The sequence below is a fragment of the Papaver somniferum genome, chromosome 4 (genome assembly GCF_003573695.1).
Source record: "Papaver somniferum cultivar HN1 chromosome 4, ASM357369v1, whole genome shotgun sequence".
Classification (NCBI taxonomy): domain Eukaryota; kingdom Viridiplantae; phylum Streptophyta; class Magnoliopsida; order Ranunculales; family Papaveraceae; genus Papaver; species Papaver somniferum.
The window spans coordinates 6,272,772-6,294,172 of NC_039361.1; positions in this window are offsets into that span (position 1 = coordinate 6,272,772).

A 21,401-nucleotide genomic window follows, 5' to 3' on the forward strand; every position below is an offset into this window, starting at 1 on the left:
TGTGTGATACAGGATCCCAAGACAGAGAAGCTTGTTGGGATAGGCCGTAGAGTAGGAAGATTGTACCTTCTCGAAAGACTGGTTTCTCCTAGACTGTCAAAGAGTGAGCTTGCTGCAACTGCAACTGCAAATTTCTTTTCTCTATCTGTGTCTCCTTTTATGTCATGGCATTCTAAGTTAGGACATGTGTCCTTCTCTCGTCTCACTCGTATGATAAATAGTGGATTATTAGGAACTATTCAGGTTGATAAAGAACCTTATTGCATCTCATGCAAGTTAGGAAAACAAACTGCTCTTCCTTTCAATAATAGTATAACTCATTCTGTCAAACCTTTTGATCTCATCCACTCATATGTATGGGGAAAATCTCATATTCTCTCTAAGGGAGGAGCACTATATTATGTTATTTTCATTGATGATTTCTCTCGTTTCACATGGATATATCTTTTCAGTTCTAGATCAGATTTTTTAAAAATTTACACAACCTTTTCTTGAATGATCAAGACCCAATTCGGAAAAACCATCAAGACATTCAGAGCTGATCAAGGAGGAGAGTATATATCAAATCCTTTCACAGAATTCCTTGCAACAGAAGGTACCCTTCTCCAATTATCTTGCACTGAAACTCCACAGCAAAATGGTATTGCAGAGAGAAAACACCGCCATATCATAGAGACAGCTAGAACACAAATTTTGTCAGCGTCAGTTCCATCTAACTTTTGGGGTGAGTCAGTCCTGAATGCAGTCTACACCATAAACCGTATTTCATCCATAGTTACAGAAGGAATGTCTCCATATGAACGGTTATACAACAAGAAACCAGATTACTCCGAGCTTCGTGTTTTTGGGTCAACCTGCTTCGTTCTTCTTACCGAGAGAGAAAGAACCAAACTTAGCAAAAAGAATGTTATATGTATATTCCTAGGCTATGGCATAGAACAAAAAGGTTATCGCTGCTATGATCCTGAGAGTCAAAGACTACGTGTTTACAGACATGTTACATTCTGGGAGATATACCCTTTTGGTCTCTCCCCATTAGTAAATATCTCAACTTAGAACAGTTCTCCTATCTAGATCCCTTTGAGGATATGTCTCAGTACAATTCTCCATCAACATCCATTCAGCTTCCCTCCACAGATATTACTCCTCTTGAAAATAGGGAAGGTATACAAGATCACTTTATGGTTAATCCTGACGCAGCTTCTCCAGAAGGGGATTCTATATCTGACAATGTTACTTTACCAACACGAAATCGTCGACCACCAGTCAGGTTTGCAGACTATCATTGTTCATTATCATCGATTTTATCTGTGCATGCACCGACTTATTACAGGGAAGCATCTGTACTACCAGTCTGGCAACACTCTATGGACGAAGAATTAGTTGCACACAAAGAAGCTCATACTTGGGATATGGTTGTGCTACCTCCAGGAAAGTATGTTATTGGAAGTAAATGGGTATACAAAGTTAAAACTGACTCAGACGGCAAGATAGTTAGATACAAATCCCGTCTAGTTGCTCAAGGATACACTCAGGAGTATGGTATCGACTATGAAGAAACATTTTCCCCTGTTGCTCGTATGACTACAGTTCGTACTCTTCTTGCTGTTGCTGTTGCTCGAAAATGGAATCTACATCAAATGGATGTGAAAAATGCCTTTCTTCATGGAGATCTTCAAGAAGAAGTGTATATGCGACCTCCACCTGGAATGTCTCACTCTCCTAATCAAGTATGTAAGCTTCGTAAACCTCTCTATTGATTCAAACAAGCACCTCGTGCTTGGTTTGAAAAGTTTTCCAATGTTGTTCTACGATTCGGGTTCACTCAAAGTGCATATGATTCAGCCATGTTTACTCGTTCCACTACAAGGGGTATGGTTATTCTACTCCTCTACGTAGATGATATGGTCATTACAGGAGATGACATGAAAGGCATTGATGCTCTTAAAACTCATCTTAGTTCATGTTTTGAAATGAAGTATCTAGGATCCTTACGTTACTTTCTTGGTTTAGAAGTTGATCACTCATCTGATGATTGTTTCATCTCACAAGTAAAATATGCATCTGATATTCTTCAACGTACTGGTTTAACGGATAATAAAACTGCAGCCACACCTCTTGAATTGAATAGCAAGCTTAGTCCTTCTGATGGAAAACTCCTTTCTAATCCTACCTTGTACCGTCAGCTTGAATTGAATAGCAAGCTTAGTCCTTCTGTGCATATAGTTAGTCAGTTCATGGCAGCTCCGCGATCCACTCACTATGCAGCTGTACTCAGAATCTTACGTTATATCAAAGGGACATTGTATCAAGGAGTTACGTTTTCATCCACTTCTGATCTCTGCCTTCGTGCATATTCAGACTCAGATTGGGAAGGAGATATTACAGATAGACGCTCAACTACAGGCTATTGCATATTTCTGGGTAGCTCATTGATATCTTGGCGCAGTAAGAAGCAAAACGTAGTTTTCCGATCTAGTGCTGAAGCAGAGTATAGAGCTCTTGCACACTCAACCTCAGAAATTGTTTGGCTGCGATGGCTTCTAGGGGATATGGGAGTTAGTCTGTCATAACCAACTCCACTGTACTGTGACAACAAGGCTGCTATCCACACTGCTCACAATGATGTTTTTCATGAACGTACCAAGCATATCGAAATTTACTGTCATTTTGTACGTCATCAGTACAAGAAACGAATCATCAACTTATCCTTTGTTTCTTCTGAGCTGCAACCTGCTGATCTTTTTACTAAGGCGTTGTCTTCTGCGCGTCTCAAGCTCTTAATTTCCAAACTCAACATGTGCTCTATCCCATGTTGAGTTTGAGGGGGGGTGTTACGAGATATTCCTGCGATATCTCCCTTTCCAAATATACCTGTTGTATATCTGTCATATATCTACTGTATTTGTACATTACTTGTCGTGTAAGCCAAGTTACTTTCTGTTATATCTCTGGTTCTTGTATATAAGACCAGATACATGTAATTCATATGTACACCTTTTTACTTAATCCAATATACCATGACAAATTCTGTCATTGATGAGAAATCTTCGACTTCAAAGGTGATTATTAAGGATGAATCTTATCTTGGTTTAAAATATTTTAACGTTGTTCGGCACATAAATACCTTTGTTTCAGTGAAAGCTCTTAAAGGGAAAAATTGCACTGTCCAAGAATGGGATGGCAATGCAACATTAGATGGACTGCAGAAGGAGGTCAGACAACAAGTGACCAGAGTATATCATTATCGAGCAGAAACTGTATTCAGGAGACATCTAGTAGCCTTGGTTGTGGTTGGGCTTTGTTATTGTTTATCTCAAATAGTTCGCAAGTATTTTTTTTATTTAATTTGTTTCTATTGAATTGTTAGGTTTTTGTTTTTTTTTCTTTTGATGTTCGTTCCCCCATTCCTTTCTTCGATATGTGTCGCACTACGAGGTTTCACGCTATACAAACAAATCGTTTGTGTTGTTTTATCTTTCTTTATTTACTTCAGAGAGCGGTTTGCATTTCGTAAATCTTTGTTTGTGTGTTCCCAGACAATTCATTCAGTAAATGGAGCTCTGGGTTATATATTTGTTTCTATCATTACAATTTTTTCATTGTCGAGCAAAAAGAAAAAGAATGACTATTCATCCACTATAGAGTTTAAGTGGGATCAGTTTGTGGTTTGGTCATGAATACCACCAGTAAGTTAGAGTTGTGGGTTTGACAAACGTGGCAAGGGAGAGTTTTGAGGTTCAGGTTTATACATTGTGATTAGATCCTTGGAAAAAGATTCAAAAATGTATCGTACAAATTTAAAAAACATCAACCTGGAGGTGCTTGTTAATGGTGAACTTCGTTGACTCGTAATTTCTTGTGTTGGGACCATCAAGGTGACAATATATGCCTCCTGAAGTAAGTGATCGATGCTTCAAATATTTCAAAGCTGCGCAGGTTGGCCACAATGAGACTTACTTTGCTGAATGGTCTAGGAGAGTTATTAACTAGGTGAAGTAATCAGGCAACCCAGACGAAGTTCTAAAGAGCTAGCTTAGCTAATTCTTCGCTATCAATGATAACCTTTTGAGAGCAAAACATACATGCTATTTCAGGATCGAAAGAGATGACCTTGAAAATTTCAGCTTAATATATTGCAGAAACTTTCTGCTGTCCTTCCATTTGCTAACGTACAAGAGTTAACTTATTATGATCACTATCTTCAAAATTGAGACTTCATCCTAAGAATCAATTGAAAGAGACAAACCCTGGACATTGTAGCCAAAAATTACCAATACAACAGTTGGATATTGGCCTTTTTATGGTATATGGATGGTAGATACAATGGAAGTTTACATGAGAATTTAGATTTTGTCTAATTTTGAAACGGTCACAGGAATTGCATGACAAGATAGTTTTCAAACCAAATATTTTGAATTGCTTTACAGACTCGGTCGAAGAATTAACACAGACAACTGGGTACTGAGATCGCTTTGATTACATATACTTATGTAGAATTGAAGAAGTAAATACACGCAAGTGATGTGTGAGGAGTACCAAAGAAGTAAATGAGTAGGGATTGATTTTCAGTTTTGCAATAGAAAGATATATAGAAAGATATATTTTTTCAGCTGACACTTCCAGCAAAGAATGTTTCTCATATATGCGCCGCTTAGACCACATATACATTCAGAAAGGCTTGTATTCCATAGAAGTCTCTCGCCACATGGTTTTGAGATGTCCAAAATTATTAAAATATGCTGCAGCGTCAACTTACATGCGTCTGGAAGACCAAGTCTGGATATGGAAGTCTTTGCATTCTTACATATTAACATGTCAGACTAAATTCCAAGAACATTCTAAATTTATTTTCATTTTTATTCTACTTAACTCAGACTTTAATACTTTTCTTTGACTCTGGAAACAAAATCTTATATAAATAGACCTCAACCTGCCAACTACTTTGCTCAGCTTCCATTTTCTCAATTTTTGTTAAGCCTGTCATAGTTTTCTCAAAATGGGTATGCATAATTCGATATTCTTTTTATCAGTACTAGTTGTTTCTCAATTCTTTTTGTTCATGGAGAAGGAGGAATTTTCAAGGTGAAGCACAAATTCGGAAGTGATGGAGGAACTTTCAAAGTGAAGCACGAATCCGGAAGTGAAGGAGGAATTTTCAGGGTGAAGCATAAACTTGGAAGTGAAGCTAACAGGTTGCTTAAGGATTTGACAGGTCATGATAAGAATCGACATGGAAGACTTCTTGCTGCTATTGATATTCCTTTAGGTGGTGATGGCAAAGCTACCGGAACCGGGTTTGTATCACAATTATTCTTAAGATTAATTAATTGTCACAGAAAGTTTTTCTTTATTTCTTTTGAGTTACTTGAACTTTTAGACTTCAAATTGACATCTTTTTGTTTTCTATTTATTATATAGGCTTTACTACACAAAGTTTGCGATTGGAAATGTAGGAAGGAAATATCGCACATATCAATAAGTATGCGAAGTAAGGATTATCTGATGTAAGCGAAGACTATATATCACACATGGCAAAGTTGAAGTGACGTATTGGATGATGTCGGCAAAGTCACGAGTAAAGTGTGATGATCTATGCGAAGTATAAGATGTGCGAGAATGAGTGAGTATACATGAGCGAATGTAACGCACAGTGATTCCGAAAATAATGAGTCTCTTAGCTGTCATCCACTATGAGGAATCCTATATAAAGGAAAGAAGTCATCAGATAGAAGAGAGATCTTTTAGTGTGAGTTAGACAAGAAACTAGGAGAGAGAAAGTTTATTTGGAGAGCAAGTAAAGTCATTGTAATCCTTTGTGTCCAATTATAATCCTTGATAATTAATAAAAGAATTCATTATGATTACTTAAGTTATTGTTAGATACATTGGGGTGTGGCTGTAGGTTTTCCTGCAACTACATTTTTGGCGTCAGAAACAGCTTTGGGTGATAAATCCTGGTAGTAAATTCATAGAATCTTGGAAAAAGTAAGATCTGGAAATTGAAGATGGTGAGACTTGGATCTACTATTGAACAGGGAACAGCAGCCAGAAGGAGCAATAGAATTGCTGAAAGAAGAAGAATTACAAATCTTGACCAACAAGAAGAAAGAGTAAGAGAAAATCAAAGAAACGAAAATCCAATTGGACCTCAGCGTGAACAAGAGCGGAATAATGATATTGATTATGATAGAGTGAGCGTTCATACTTCGCAAACAAGTTCAACTGAAGAGGAAACACAAAGAACTGGGAATGCAAGAAGGATTGAGGGGAATGATGATAATATGACAATTGCCGAACTTAGACAAATATTGATTGCAGAACGACAAAGAGAAGTTGAATAGCGTGCGAATTTGATACGTCATAATGATGACTTGAGAGAAGAGAATCTTAGATTGCAAGAACAGAGATCAAGAAGCGCTACACGATCAAGGTCGAGATCAAGCAGGAGTTCATCAAGACAAATTCTATCTAATCAAGAAGATACTAGGCGAAGACAACGCATGGAAGCCATTGAAGAAAACATGCAAGTAGATGATAATCAACAGGACCAACAAAGAAGTAGGGATGTTGCTCAAGATTTGGGAACTAATCGATATGAGCATCCGCGTGAACTTCTACGTCGCACACATAATAATTTAGAAAGAAAAGAAGAGGATCCGACGCAAGGACAGATGATATTGCATGGAAGAGAAATGTTGAGAGAAGAGAACGAGCACGAAAGGGAAGTTACACGTGCGAGGAATGAAAGAGACATACAAAGAAGAAGGGAAGAAATTGAAGAGAGAGAATTGCAAGAAGCATTACGTCAAAATAATCATAGTAATCGAGTAAGGCGGCGCGAACATTATCGCATGGATGATATAGAACAAGGACGGGTCACACCACAAGAAAGAGAAATGTCAAGACATCGACATGATCGCACAAGTGAAGAGGAACAACATGATAGAGCACAGATCAAAACGAACATTCAAAGCCGTAGGAGAAGAAGAGAAGAAGCTGAAGAATATGAGATATAAGAGGAAGTACGTCAGAATAATCATGAGAATAGATTGAGGCAAGCAAGATTAAAAATACATATGCGCGAAGATATAGATCAAAGCTTCAGTGAAGAAATTCTTAAAAGAAATGGAGGAATTAAGAGAAATGATGACTGCGAAAAGAAATGGTGGAAGGAGACAACTAGAGGAAGCAGTGGAGGAAGCTAGGAAAACTCCCTTTACAAGGCAGATTCAAAGGGCAGTGATACCGTCCAAGTGCAATTTACCAGCGTTCACTAGCATATTTGATGGAAGCGCATGTGCAATACAACACGTGAAAGCTTACACTCGATCTCTATTGCAATGGGAAAACAATGATGCGGTAATGTGTAAATATTTTGCTGCGAGCCTGATGGACACATTTTTGTGTCTAAATTGTACTCAATGTCTCTATTGTTAGTGCTCGATTTTTGTACTAATTTTGATGCTTTGTGTGTTTGTAGGTGTTTTTGGAGAAATACACTTGTATGGAAAAAGTTGCTCAAAAAGTGCTATTTGGACTCCCGGAGAAAAGTACTAAAGGCACCCTCAATTCGGATAAGGGTCACCTCATTTGGGCACCTGTTATTCGCGCCCCCAGTTTGGTTAGGGGGACACCATCTTCAACATTTCAAAAATTCGTTTTGGCGTGAAAATTTTATTCTCAACTGTGTAACTTTCGATCGATTCTTGAAGGAGTTCTGGGTAGACTAAAGGGCGAAACTTAATGGGTGGACGTGATATAACCTAAAAGGCTTGGTATGGGTCTTTGGTTCGATTGAATTTGGCTAAATAATCCGTGAGAAGAAAACAGGGAAACACATACGCTGGAAGAAATATTCACGGGATTACAACGAGTTAGATGTGTGCTGCTCGTGTTTGGAAGGCCCTAACAACTATTTGGAGTACGAAGGAGTTAAATATGGCAATTTGGCAGCTTCAGAACGTGTGTAGAGATCAAAAATCTGAATTATTTCCTAAACTGGCCGTGAAGAATAAAGTCGAGTAATGGAGAATGATATGAAGGAATTACGGGATATTTTGCTGCTGCTGGGTTATAAATAGGTGCTGGGTTGTCGGAGATGGGGGACGAATAGTTAGGGAGACTTTAGAAGACAACAGAGGCGAGAAATCAAAGTTGCAGAGAACTTCATTGTTGCTGCTGGTGAAGAACACACGAAGAACAACGACCCACAAAGAAACGTCGTTCATGCTACAGTGGAGCGGCAGACTTATTTGCACAGTAACAGCGATACTAGGGAAGACTTATCTGCAACAGTGACAGCGACACAAAACCATGGGTCTTAGAGAAACAATAACACATATAACTGTTACAAACCCGGTTTTCATTGTATTTCTCCCTTTTTATCATTTGTAAACCCATCTTTGAGCATAAATGAAATCAACTTTTGAGCGTGTTTCCAACATGATGAGAGGCTAATTTCTCCCACAACCAAGGAAGTGAGGAAGCTATTTACGCATGAATAATTGGTAATTATTTATTTCCTCTAATTTATAATTTATAATTCACTCAATCAATGCTTTTGCAGAGTTTTTAATTGTTTGCAAAAATTTTCTTCATTAGTTGTGATTCAATTAGATAGGTTATGCTTTGTTTAGATAATCTATGCTTAGGGATACAATTAATTTTTGAGAATTTTCCAGATTATTTGTGAATTAAGAAATAAGAGTCTTAAAAGATAATTAGAGTTTTGGATTGTTTACGTGGAGTGATTGAGGATGTTCTTATTGAGGTCGACAAGTTTATTTATCAAGTGGATTTTGTTATCCTAGATACCCAACTGTCCCTGACCCAGAGAACCAGATACCAGTGATTTTAGGTCGCCCATTTTTAGCAACATCCAATGCGATCATTAATTGTCGAACTGGTATTATGAACTTGTCTTTTGGTAATATGAATATTGAGCTGAACGTCTTTCATATTAGTAAGCTACCCTCTGAACTAGATGACTCGAGCATAGAAGAGGTAAACATGATAGGAACATTAGTCGAGGAGTCATTACCAAACACTTTGTTAGAAGATCCGTTAGAGAAATGCCTAGATCATTTTGGGATTGATTTCGATGATGATAATGTGATTAATGAGGTGAATGCTTTGTTAGATTCAACCGCTTTGCTAGACACTAGTAACGGATGGAAACCTAAGTTCGAACCACTACCAGTTTCTAAGTCTACCATCGTTCCTTCGTTAGAAGAGCCTCCTAAGTTGGACCTAAAACCATTTCCAGATACCCTGAAGTATGTGTTTTTAGGCCTGTCCAAGACTTTACCTGTGATTGTTGCTTCCGACTTGGATAGTGATCAGGAAAGTAGGCTAGTGACCATCCTTCAAAAAAACAAGGAAGCTTTAGGGTGGACCATAGCAGACATTAAGGGTATAAGTCCTACTGTGTGTATGCATCAGATCTATTTAGAGAAGATACCAAACCTTCTAGGGAGATGCAACGAAGACTAAACCCTAATATGAATGAAGTAGTTCGAACCGAGGTTCTTAAGCTGTTAGATGCAGGCATTATCTACCCCATTTCAGAAAGTAAGTGGGTCAGCCCCGTTCAGGTTGTTCCCAAGAAATCTGGTATTACTGTAGTCTAGAATGATAACAATGAGTTAATCCCGACCCGAATGACCACGGGTTGGCGTGTTTGCATTGACTATAGGAAATTGAACAAGGTCACTAGGAAGGACCACTTTCCCCTTCCCTTTATCGACCAAATGCTAGAGAGATTAGCTGGACATAGTCATTACTGTTTTCTAGATGGCTACTCAGGATACAATCAGATCGTTATTGCCCCAGAAGACCAATAAAAAACTACTTTTACATGTCCCTTTGGTACCTTTGCGTATAGACGCATGCCTTTCGGGCTATGTAACGCCCCTGCGACTTTTCAGCGTTGCATGATGAGCATATTTTCCGATATGGTAGAAAAGTTTTTAGAGGTCTTTATGGATGATTTTTCAGTGTTTGGTTTGTCTTTCGATGAGTGCTTGCATCATTTGTCATTAATGTTGACTAGGTGCAAGGAAAAGAATCTAGTGCTTAACTGGGAGAAATGTCATTTCATGGTTCGATCAGGAATTGTCTTAGGGCATATCGTATCTTCTAAGGTAGAGGTAGATAAAGCCAAAGTTGACCTTATCAAGACTTTACAGGTCCCTAAAACCGTAAGAGATATTAGGTCATTCTTAGGGCATGTAGGTTTTTATCGTTGATTCATTAAGGATTTTAGCTTGATTTCTAGACCTCTTTCAACTTGCTTGCAAAAGATGTTAAGTTTGTCTTTGATGATGCTTGTTTAGAGGCTTTTGAGAAGCTTAAGACTTTACTCACTATCGCCCCCATAGTCCAGGCACCCAACTGGAACTTACCCTTTGAGATCATGTGTGATGCTTCAGATTATGCTATTGGTGTTTTGCTAGGTCAGCGAGAAAAAAAATTACTTCATGTGATTTACTATGCTAGCAAAATTATGAATGATTCCCAGTTGAACTATACCACTACCGAGAAGGAACTGTTAGCCATTGTGTTTTCCTTAGACAATTTTAGACCCTATCTCTTAGGTTCTAAGATCGTCATGTATACTGATCATGCTTCTTTGAAATATCTTTTGTCTAAGAAGGATACGAAACCTAGATTGATTAGGTGGATACTTTTGTTGCAAGAGTTTTCTCCAGACATTAGAGACAAAAAGGGTGCCGAAAATGTAGTAGCAGACCACTTGTCTAGGCTAGTTGTTGATTCCCCTGATGATTCCCTTCCTATAAGGGATAGTATTCCTGATGAACAACTTTTCTTTGTTACCCAAGCACCTTGGTATGCGAATATAGTGAATTATCTTGTTACTGGTCGAATGCCCCAACATTGGGGTAAACAAGATCGTTCTAGGTTTTTAGCCGAGGTTAAGCACTTCTTTTGGGATGATCCTTATTTATTTAAGTATTGTCCAGACCATATTATTAGGAGATGTATACCTGGGAGTGACCAGTCCAGTTATTTCCTTTTGTCATGATCATGCTTGTGGAGGTCACTTTAGTGCTAAGAAGACTGCTGCTAAGATATTGCAATGTGGATTCTATTGGCCTTCGTTGTTTAAAGACTCCCATAGTTACTGTGTTACTTCTGAGCGTTGCCATAAATTAGGAACCATTTCCCGTAGGAACATGATGCCCTTGAACCCTATTTTAGTTGTTGAGGTCTTTGATGTGTGGGAAATTGACTTTATGGGTATGTTTCATAATTCTTTTGGTAACCTATACATCCTTGTCGCCGTAGACTATGTCTCTAAGTGGATTGAGGCGGTTGCGTGTAAAATCAATGACCATATGGTTGTGATTGAGTTCTTGAAAAATAATATACTTACACGTTTTGGTACACCGCGAGCTATAATTAGTGATGGAGGGTCGCACTTTTGTAATGGACCTTTTAGGCTTATGATGAAGAAATATGGTATTACACATAAGGTAGCTACCCCGTATCATCCGCGGACTAGTGGTCAGGTAGAGATTTCCAATAGGGATATAAAACGTATATTAGAGTAAACAATTAATCCTAATCCGTATCATTTGTAAACCCATCTTTGAGCATAAATGAAATCAACTTTTGAGCGTGTTTCCAACATGATGAGAAGCTAATTTCTCCCACAACCAAGGCAGTGAGGAAGCTATTTACGCATGAATAATTGGTAATCATTTATTTCCTCTAATTGATAATTTATAATTCACTCAATCACTGCTTTTGCAGAGTTTTTAATTGTTTGCAAAAAATTTCTTCATTAGTTGTGATTCAATTAGATAGGTTATGCTTTGTTTAGATAATCTATGCTTAGGGATACAATTAATTTTTGAGAATTTTCCAGATTATTTGTGAATTAAGAAATAAGAGTCTTAAAAGATAATTAGAGTTTTGGATTGTTTACCATAATTTATTCATGTGTAATAGTGAAATCAGTGTCTTGGTTGTTTTCTAATATCTTGAAGTCAATTTTGTAATAAGTTTTCTTTGTTTTAAATTTTTATTAATTCTAAAATTTATTGCCTTCACAAGTCTTAAAACAATCCTTTTATCACTATCTACAACAACTTTGAAAACACATCAGAGCCCGGCAAGGGAAGCTCTGAAATAGTTTGAAGGACTACCAATAGAATCCATTGGGTCATTTCACCATTTACAGAACGTCTTTTTAGGACAATATATCAGCAATAATATGTCAAGATCAGGGATTGAGACGACATTTGTACTTCGCAGAAGAACAAATGAGAGTGTGTGTCATCTAACAACACGCTGTAGAACCATGTGTAGCGAAATGGGAAGAAGAGTGGATGAGCGACACCTTATTCTTGCATTTATCAATGCTCTTTTCGCTACAGATTTGTTATATACACAAATCTTTAGGATAAAGGATACAATAACAATGTCAGAGTTGCACGAATTTGAAGAGGAGTACATAACACTTGAGGAAAGGAAAAGAGATATGGAGTGGTACCCAGTTGCAGTACCTGATGCGAAAGGTGGAAATGCAAGTTTACTCCCAAGACTGACAAATGCTGTTGCGAGTACGTCGCAGGGAAATTAAGGAAGGAACATTGCAGAAATAGAACAAAAGCTAATAGCCATGGGTAGTGCAGATTAAGCAGAATTTGACAAAGAGTATAAAGACAGGAAATTTCAAAATCATGGAGGTAGTAATAAGATTCAAAGAATGGATAATCCACCAGAAAGTTCAGGAGGTCAACAACCATATTATAATAAAAGACAAGGAACTGGAAGGATAGTATGGGAACAAATAAACCTGCCGAAGCTGAACACTACAGTAGATAAAGTAAGGGAAGCTATCATTCTAATGGAAGAAATCCCATAACCACATAATGTAGGAGATGAACCACCACAAGGGAGGAGGAGCAGAGAATTTTGTGTATATCATCGCTTTCATGGTCACACGACAAGTAATTGCAGAAATATGAGGAAAATCATATTGAGAATGATTGAACAAGGAAAATTGGATCATTTCTTAGCACAACAACCAAAGAATTTACCACCACCACCACCGAGAGGAAATGTATATGCAAAGGAGAAAGGAAAGAATACATTTGTAATTGAAGTAGGCGCTAAAGCGAAGAACCTATATTGTAATTCAATTGTACATTCATTCAGAAACATAGAAGGCTTCCATGACAATGTCTTAAGTAGGGTGTATGCGAGAGATGCTGATGGAAGAGAAATTCTCAATCTTACGAAAGTATCACCATTAAAGGATTGGCAAAAACAAACTATCTTATTTAGTGCAGAAGAAACACTAGGAGGAGGGGAATCACATGAATGTCCATTAGTATTGAGATTAGGAATTAATCCGAAAGCAAAGGTAGAAGATGATGAGGAATATGAAGAAAACACTTGGGGAATAAATAGAATACTTATGATCCCGGAAGCTCTGTCGACATTCTCTTTTATCCTACATACAAAACCATGGGTGGAAGGGACGACGAATTGATTCCTTCAACATATAAAATTTATGGATTCAATGGAACTGCGAACAATCCAAAAGGCGAGGTGGCGATGAGGATTTTTCTTCAGAATATGCCAACAGAAATTGTATTCTGTGTTGTGGATGTCGAATCAGCCTATACTGCTCTGATTGGAAAACCATGGATGCACAGTATCTTGGGTGTGGCTTCGAAATTTCACCAGTGCATAAAATTTCTTTTACCCCAGGGTATTGGTATTATAAAAGGAGATACAATTGAAAGTAGAAATTGTCAAGAAATTGACATTGATAAGTGAGAAGAAAGAGAGAGTAAGCGAAGGAATTGGAAAAAAGCATGCTGCAGATAGTCAAAGAGCTGAGAAGTTAATGGTAGACGCAGTATATCAAGTTGGAAAAACAGATAAGCAGAATACTGAAGCAGGGTTTTCTGCGAATAGTGATACTAAGCGAACCAGAAATATTACTTCTACAGAAGGAGAAAGAATGCACAGGCAGAAGTTGTGTTCTCAAGACAAAAATGAAGGGTGTGATGGTTATCGGACAAAGGAGATTGAAAGGGTTATGCGAAATAATATTCTGAAAAGCATTTGCGAGGTTAAGGAGATACAAAACCTGAAGGGGATAAGTGAATAATATGGGGAATGCATATGTCTTTCTTTATGAGAAACAAGTTAATAAGAAATCTATGTTCTAGAGTTATATAAACTCAAATATTGAAAATGGGATGACAAATTCTAATTTCATGAAGTGATACCGTGTCAAGAAAAGAAAAATTAAAATCTTTATAATAAGACCTTAGTAAAAGGCACCAGAAATGATAATTTTTATCAAGATAGACTAGGAATCTGAATGTGGCGTGCAACCTAGTTCGCATACATGCAAGAGGCAAAAAGTAAGACCTATCTCACGTCATAGTCGGAGAAACCTAGAAAGCATGACTCAAGGGAAAGCTATACTGACCCTGGAACTTGAGTCATGGAGATTTGGGGTGATAATAAACGAAAATGCCCACCCGGGAGAGGTACCTTAAATTTTTAGTCTAAGATAATGATCTTAGATTAAGAGACTAAGGTGAGAAAGTCTCTCCTAAGGAGTGCAGAAACTCGATCAAGGCGCCGAGGTACACGGTTGACTCAAGAGTGGGATGTGAGACTGCGAAGATACACTCGTCATGAACTTGAGTCATGGAGCGTACCTTGCCAATCTTGAGAAGTCCTGACTATGATGCACTCGGTCCGAAGATACCCCACTTAGGGTGCGGTGTTGTAGTTTTGAAAGTGGTAGTTAAAGTTCGTTGCTCGGACTTGTAAAGATTTAAAAATAAAAATATATACACAATATTTGTCACAATGGGCGAGAGTACTGGGACTAAAGATTCGGCCATTTTTCATTTTCAAGTGGTTCAGAATTTAATTCTAGGCGATTATAGTTCAAAACAAAACAAATATTAACTCTAGTTTATTGCCAAGATAGATTTTATAAAATATTACTTGTATTTCTTAAGCATGGCATATCAAAAATCCCTAGGACTAAGCATACTCCATCAAATGAAATCACAAGTAATTAATTTAAAATCTTATTTCAATTAAAATTGGTGCAAAAAGTAAATAAAGAATTAATTTAAATTACCACATGGATGAAACACGGCCTCCTCCGTTGTCCCAGTGTTGGGTTTAGCTCATCATGGTGAAAAACCTCTCAAAATATTTCATTGATGCTCATAAGTGTTTTACAATGAAGAGAAAGATAAGTAAATGTTCTAAAACAGGATTATGCGACCCACAGAAGGTGTCCAACATAAACGACAGAGAAGAGGTGCTATTGTTACTGAATCCCTAAAACCCACACCTACGACCCACTCCTGTGAGTCTCTTTCACTGTTGATAAACGACTGCTGCTGCGAGTCCGTTCTTCGTGTTCTTCGTGTTCATCAGCAGCAGCAGCAGCAGCAGAAACCGAGTTTGGGAAAACTCGAATTTCTTCTTCTATGGCTCTCCTCAGCCCCTCCAGACTCTCGACCACCTCTCTAGTACTCCAAGGGAACATATTTATACACCTACAGCTCGTTGAATCTCCCTCAATTACTCCATATAATCTTCATTACTCGGTGTTTAAAGAAAATATCTTCCGAATATTTTCTTCTCTGAAATGATTCTCCACGCGTTATAAGCTGTATTTCTTTCCTTTTTTAACAACTACACACTCCTTCCTACTGCTCGGGACATCAATCATGCACTTAACACGCTAAAAATCTTCTCCAAATCACGTAATCCCGTGAACTGTTCTTATTATGCTCGTGCTTCCCTGATTTCTTCTTGTGAGTTATTTAGCCAAATTTGATCGATCTAAAGACCCATAACCTTCCTTTCTAGCCCATAAGAAGATACCCAATGAGTTTCAGACATTGAATCGTCCTGCCACTACTTCATTTCTTCGATCGAAAATTCTCATGTGCTGTGAACATTTTTCCCGCCAAAATCGATATTCAAATGAAGAAGAGGGGTGTCCCCCTATCCTGTCTTTGTGTCCCCTTAGTAATTTGGGCTGAAATAGTAATTCTTGGGTTGAAATAGTAATTTTTCTGGTTTCCTCCGGGACATTTCTGGGACGTTTCCGGTACATTTCTGGGGCGCCTCCAGGACATTTCTCCGGGGTGTAAATCATCACTTTTTGAGCAACTCTTTCCATACAAGGGTATTTTCTCCAAAAACACCTAAACAAACATAAAAACACCATACTGAGAACAAATGGGTACTAATAAAATACATAAAAGAGATCAAAATAGACACATAAATGCGTCTATCAAATACCCCCAAACTTATTATTTGCTAGTCCTCGAGCAAAATTTATTCTTGAAAAGTGACCGAGTTAATCTTGGGTGGGTTTATCAGAGGTGTACCCACAAAAACCAATACTCCAGACCCTAGCTATCTACGAAAAATCTTGGAAATCACTAAAGAACCTCCTTGGTTGGCATACAATTATTGACTCTAAGAGGAAGAACCCTGATGCGAAATTCCAATTGCTGTACACGAGTTTGCACTCAAGCATACTAAAATTCATTTAAGTGACAGAGCTCTACTAAGATAGTTTCACGATGGACATCATACTCGGAGTCATACTAATCACATGAAAAGATTTAGAAGATGGAAAAAGAAAAATGTAGATGGTTGAAAAGCGAACGGTGTTTCCCATATCTGTCTGAAGGCCTCTGCCAAGATGAACCTAACCTAAATGACTGAGATATCGGTCTGACTAATATTAACACACTGGCATATACAAGGGAACCAGTGGTCAATAACTTAAATCTAGATCAACAAACTGGCAAATACAAGGGAACCAGCAGTTGACTACACATAACAATAACCATTTTTTTTTTAACTTAACGGCATGAATAGATCTTTTTGATCCAAGCGCATGCTTCTTGTCAGCAGATTACACGATAGTTCCCACGGGTCCTGCATTTCACGCTTGCTTAGGCGACGGAAACAGGGAGAACACAAGCATATTGTTATCCAAGTGTTAATACTTATTCCGATTGGTCTAACTGGTCTGGTCTAATTTTTTTTTTTTTTTTTTTTTTGAAAAGGTAACTCAGTCACTCTATTTCACCCTAGCAAAGGTAACAACTTGAATCGTGTGCCCCACCAAATCACTTGAAATAAAAGAAAACTAAAAATAGAAAGTGAAAAGGACTCGACGAGATATGGCGAAACTATCATGTTAATTCTAACACCTGAGCTCTCTGTGCTTTTATGAATAGACTCTATAGATGTTTCCATCTAGTCAGATTGGTTCCTCAGCTCCTAAAACAAAAATGTTTCCATCCACTTAGATTGGTTAGTACTATCCTTAATAGGCGTAAATTTCTAGGCTTTGGAGTTTATTTATTGCAACTAAAATATTTTCCCATACCCCCAAACTTAAATATAACATTGTCCTCAATGTTCTAAAGATGAAATTAAAAGCATGAACAAGGAGAAACGGTTACTATTTGAAGCAAAAGAGTTAAGGAAGGATATTACCGTGTTGCATGAGATTGGGTAGGCCTGTCAATATTTGTCCGATATCCGGTATCCGTTTCCGAGTATTCGAGATCCTATAGGATTTTATCCGTTTTATCGGATGTCGGATATCGGATCGGATATTTTATCGGATATTTCTTCCTTAACATATCGGAAACGGATTAGACCCCATCCGAAATGTTAATATCCGATATCCGATAGTATAGGAACTTATTTATAATTTATCCTAATTTCGAGTCTAGTATCGGATATTATCGGATATTGTCGGATAAATATCCCATAAGTGTCAATTATGAAAATGTTTTACAAGGGTTTTTAAGCTTTTTTGTTATAACCGGATACTATCGGATATTTATCGGATATCCGACAGCTTAGCCTATCGGAATCGATATCTGATTTTGATATCCTATAGGATATTATCGGATATCGAATATCCGGTAGTGCTTAACATGTCGGATATCGGATTTCTAAATATCCGACGGATATTCTTCCATTGACAGGCCTAAGATTGGGTTACCTCCCAAAAAGTGCTAAGTTTATAGTCTTCAGCCAGACTTAGGAGAGGATCAGTCAACTCGGATCGTATAACAGTAGCCGGAATAACTGTGGGTCTTTAAAACCAAATAGAGCTGACCAAAGGAAATTGCAGTAAACCAAGAAAGTGAACAAGACTAGCGTGCCCTTACCTAGTTTCCTGATTAAGATACCTATGTCCCATTGTGGTTCAGGTTCAGGTTCTATGAAAGGATCTTGATAGAATATTTTCATTGGATGCACTTCCTCATAGCTAAGATCCAACAGTTCAGGTTTAAAAGTCTGGAAAAACTCAATTAAAAATAATAACAACCTGAATAACTGGGGATCCTTAAAGTCAATCAGATTTGACTTACACAGCTGACCACAAAGAGAGTGGTCATTCTTAAGCAAATGTGTCGATTCTAATTTCCTAAGGCATTTAGGTTTAGTCTCACAACTTAATATTCGACACATTTGAAATCTATATGTTCCCACATTTGGAAGAAAACTATTTGGTGGGAAAACAAAATCAATCTTGGTATTATTGCCTGGGTTAACCACATCAACCAGAGGATGGGTTTCTAACAGTTGAGACTCTTGTTGGATATCATTAGGTTCTGGAAAACGAGTATGAAGATAATCTTGTAAGATGGTTGAGGCATTGATGTCAAGTCCCAAGTGAGGGACCTTACTAAGAGTTAAAGCACATGGAGGATGATACTCACCCCCAAACTTAGAGTTTTCAGTGTCTCTAGATAGACTGGTCACAACTTCCCTAATTTGTAGGTCATTAGATTCTTGAAAATGGGCAATTGATTCTTCTAAGTTGTAATCTTGCGGTGCATCCTCACTCACCTCTAAGAGTTCATCTAAGACTATTGTTTCTAAATCGTATGACTCTAAAACAATATTCTCAATATAAACCGGTTCCTCTAAACCATCATCGGTTTCGTAATCATCGTCTAAAACGGGGGTACTACTAGTCAAATCCTCGTCCTTTTGAATAGGTAAATAATTATTAAAATTATTTGGATTTGAACTAGAAATATCATTATAATCATCATCACCATCCTCCTCCTCATCATCATCACAATATAATTTTTGATATTCACGAATTCTCAAGCTTTGTTCCCAACTACATGGTCTATGTTTATAATATTTCTCATAGATCGTTAGAGGTGATTCCTCAATAAAATTTGGAGTATCCATATATCGCTGCCCACGCATATATTCACCAAGAGTCATTTCCGAAGACGTCTCTTGATAACGAGAATTTCTAGACATATATTCTCGCAACGTCATCTCAGGTGGCGTCTCCTCAAAAGGATTCATCACTGAAGAAATATAAACTACAGAGGGATTATATACAATCACAAACAAGGCCGACTCGACTCCACCAAAGCAAACCTAAAGATTTCTAGCAAACAAAAAGCATGATGGCTCCACTTAGATTGTTTTCTAGACCAGCTTCTATTCCTTCGAAAAGGAATTCGTTACAATTTGAGCAAACCCCTCTGGAATCAATCCGAGTCAAAGTAAGTTGAATTGAGGCGAGGGGAGCTCAGTGGATCTTTGATACCCAAGGCCTCACCGCTATCACAAGGCGGCGCAGTCACGCATTCAACTCACAGAAACCATCATGAACTTTGAAGTGTGCTTAAAGAGCAACCAATATTTTTCGAACGAGTTTCCTATTAAGCTCGTTACCCTATCGGTCTCGTTCTATTCCAAATTTTAAGCTTGGGTTTGCGTTAGGTTTCGTTTTCCTAAGGCGGGCAAGAAGGGAGCGGTGATGAAATCCAAACCCTTATCTTGTATTGGCCAGGCCTTGCCCTTTACTAGGAAAATAAAGACAGTCCAGTTCGTCCTCAAACAATTATCACCTTAAGGCAGACAGTAACCCGCTTGCAGGAGATTCGCGGGTGTTTCGATTGGACTTACCTCCCGTACCAGACGGGCGATGAACCGTTGTCGTCGACTCGGGCCACGACTCCTATTCCGTGTGCGAACCCGAGGGGCCGAGACGATATAGTAATCGTCGTCCTTCCCTGCACACAGTCTATATAATTTTTTATTTTTTTTTTAATAATACCCTTTCGTAGGGTTAAAAAAAGAATAAAGTCCAATTGTCCAGAATAAAGTCCAAAGTCCAAAATAAATAAAAAAAAATTACAGTTTTCCTCACACACTAAAAAAAATTAAAAATTAAATCCTAAAATTGTCCTTTTTTTTTCTTCTCTTTTCGCTTTAAGATTTTTCCTCTCCAAGTCTTTAGTTTTCACTTTGAACCTGAAAAATAAAGACAAAAAGAAACGTAAAAAGGAATAAACAATTCTAAAAAATAATAAACCTAAAAAAAAAAATCAATCTATATAGAAGTCCGCGTCGGCGGCGCCATTTTGTTGTAGTTTTGAAAGTGGTAGTTAAAGTTCGTTGCTCGGACTTGTAAAGATTTAAAAAGAAAAATATATACACAATATTTGTCACAATGGGCGAGAGTACTGGGACTAAAGATTCGGTCATTTTTCATTTTCAAGTGGTTCAGAATTTAATTCTAGGCGATTATAGTTCAAAACAAAACAAAAATATTAACTCTAGTTTATTGCCAAGATAGATTTTATAAAATATTACTTGTATTTCTTAAGCATGGCATATCAAAAATCCCTAGGACTAAGCATACTCCATCAAATGAAATCACAAGTAATTAATTTAAAATCTTATTTCAATTAAAATTGGTGCAAAAAGTAAATAAAGAATTAATTTAAATTACCACATGGATGAAACACGGCCTCCTCCGTCGTCCCAGTGTTGGGTTTAGCTCATCATGGTGAAAAACCTATCAAAATATTTCATTGATACTCATAAGTGTTTTACAATGAAGAGAAAGATAAGTAAATGTTCTAAAACAGGATTATGCGACCCACAGAAGGCGTCCAACATAAACGACAGAGAAGAGGTGCTATTGTTACTGAATCCCTAAGACCCACACCTACGACCCACTCCTATGAGTCTCTTTCACTGTTGATAAACGACTGCTGTTGCGAGTCCGTTCTTCGTGTTCTTCGTGTTCATCAGCAGCAGCAGCAGCAGCAGAAACCGAGTTTGGGAAAACTCGAATTTCTTCTTCTCTGGCTCTCCTCAGCCCCTCCAGACTCTCGACCACCTCTCTAGTACTCCAAGGGAACATATTTATACACCTACAGCTCGTTGAATCTCCCTCAATTACTCCATATAATCTTTATTACTCGGTGTTTAAAGAAAATATCTTCCGAATATTTTCTTCTCTGAAATGATTCTCCACGCGTTATAAGATGTATTTCTTTCCTTTTTTAACAACTACA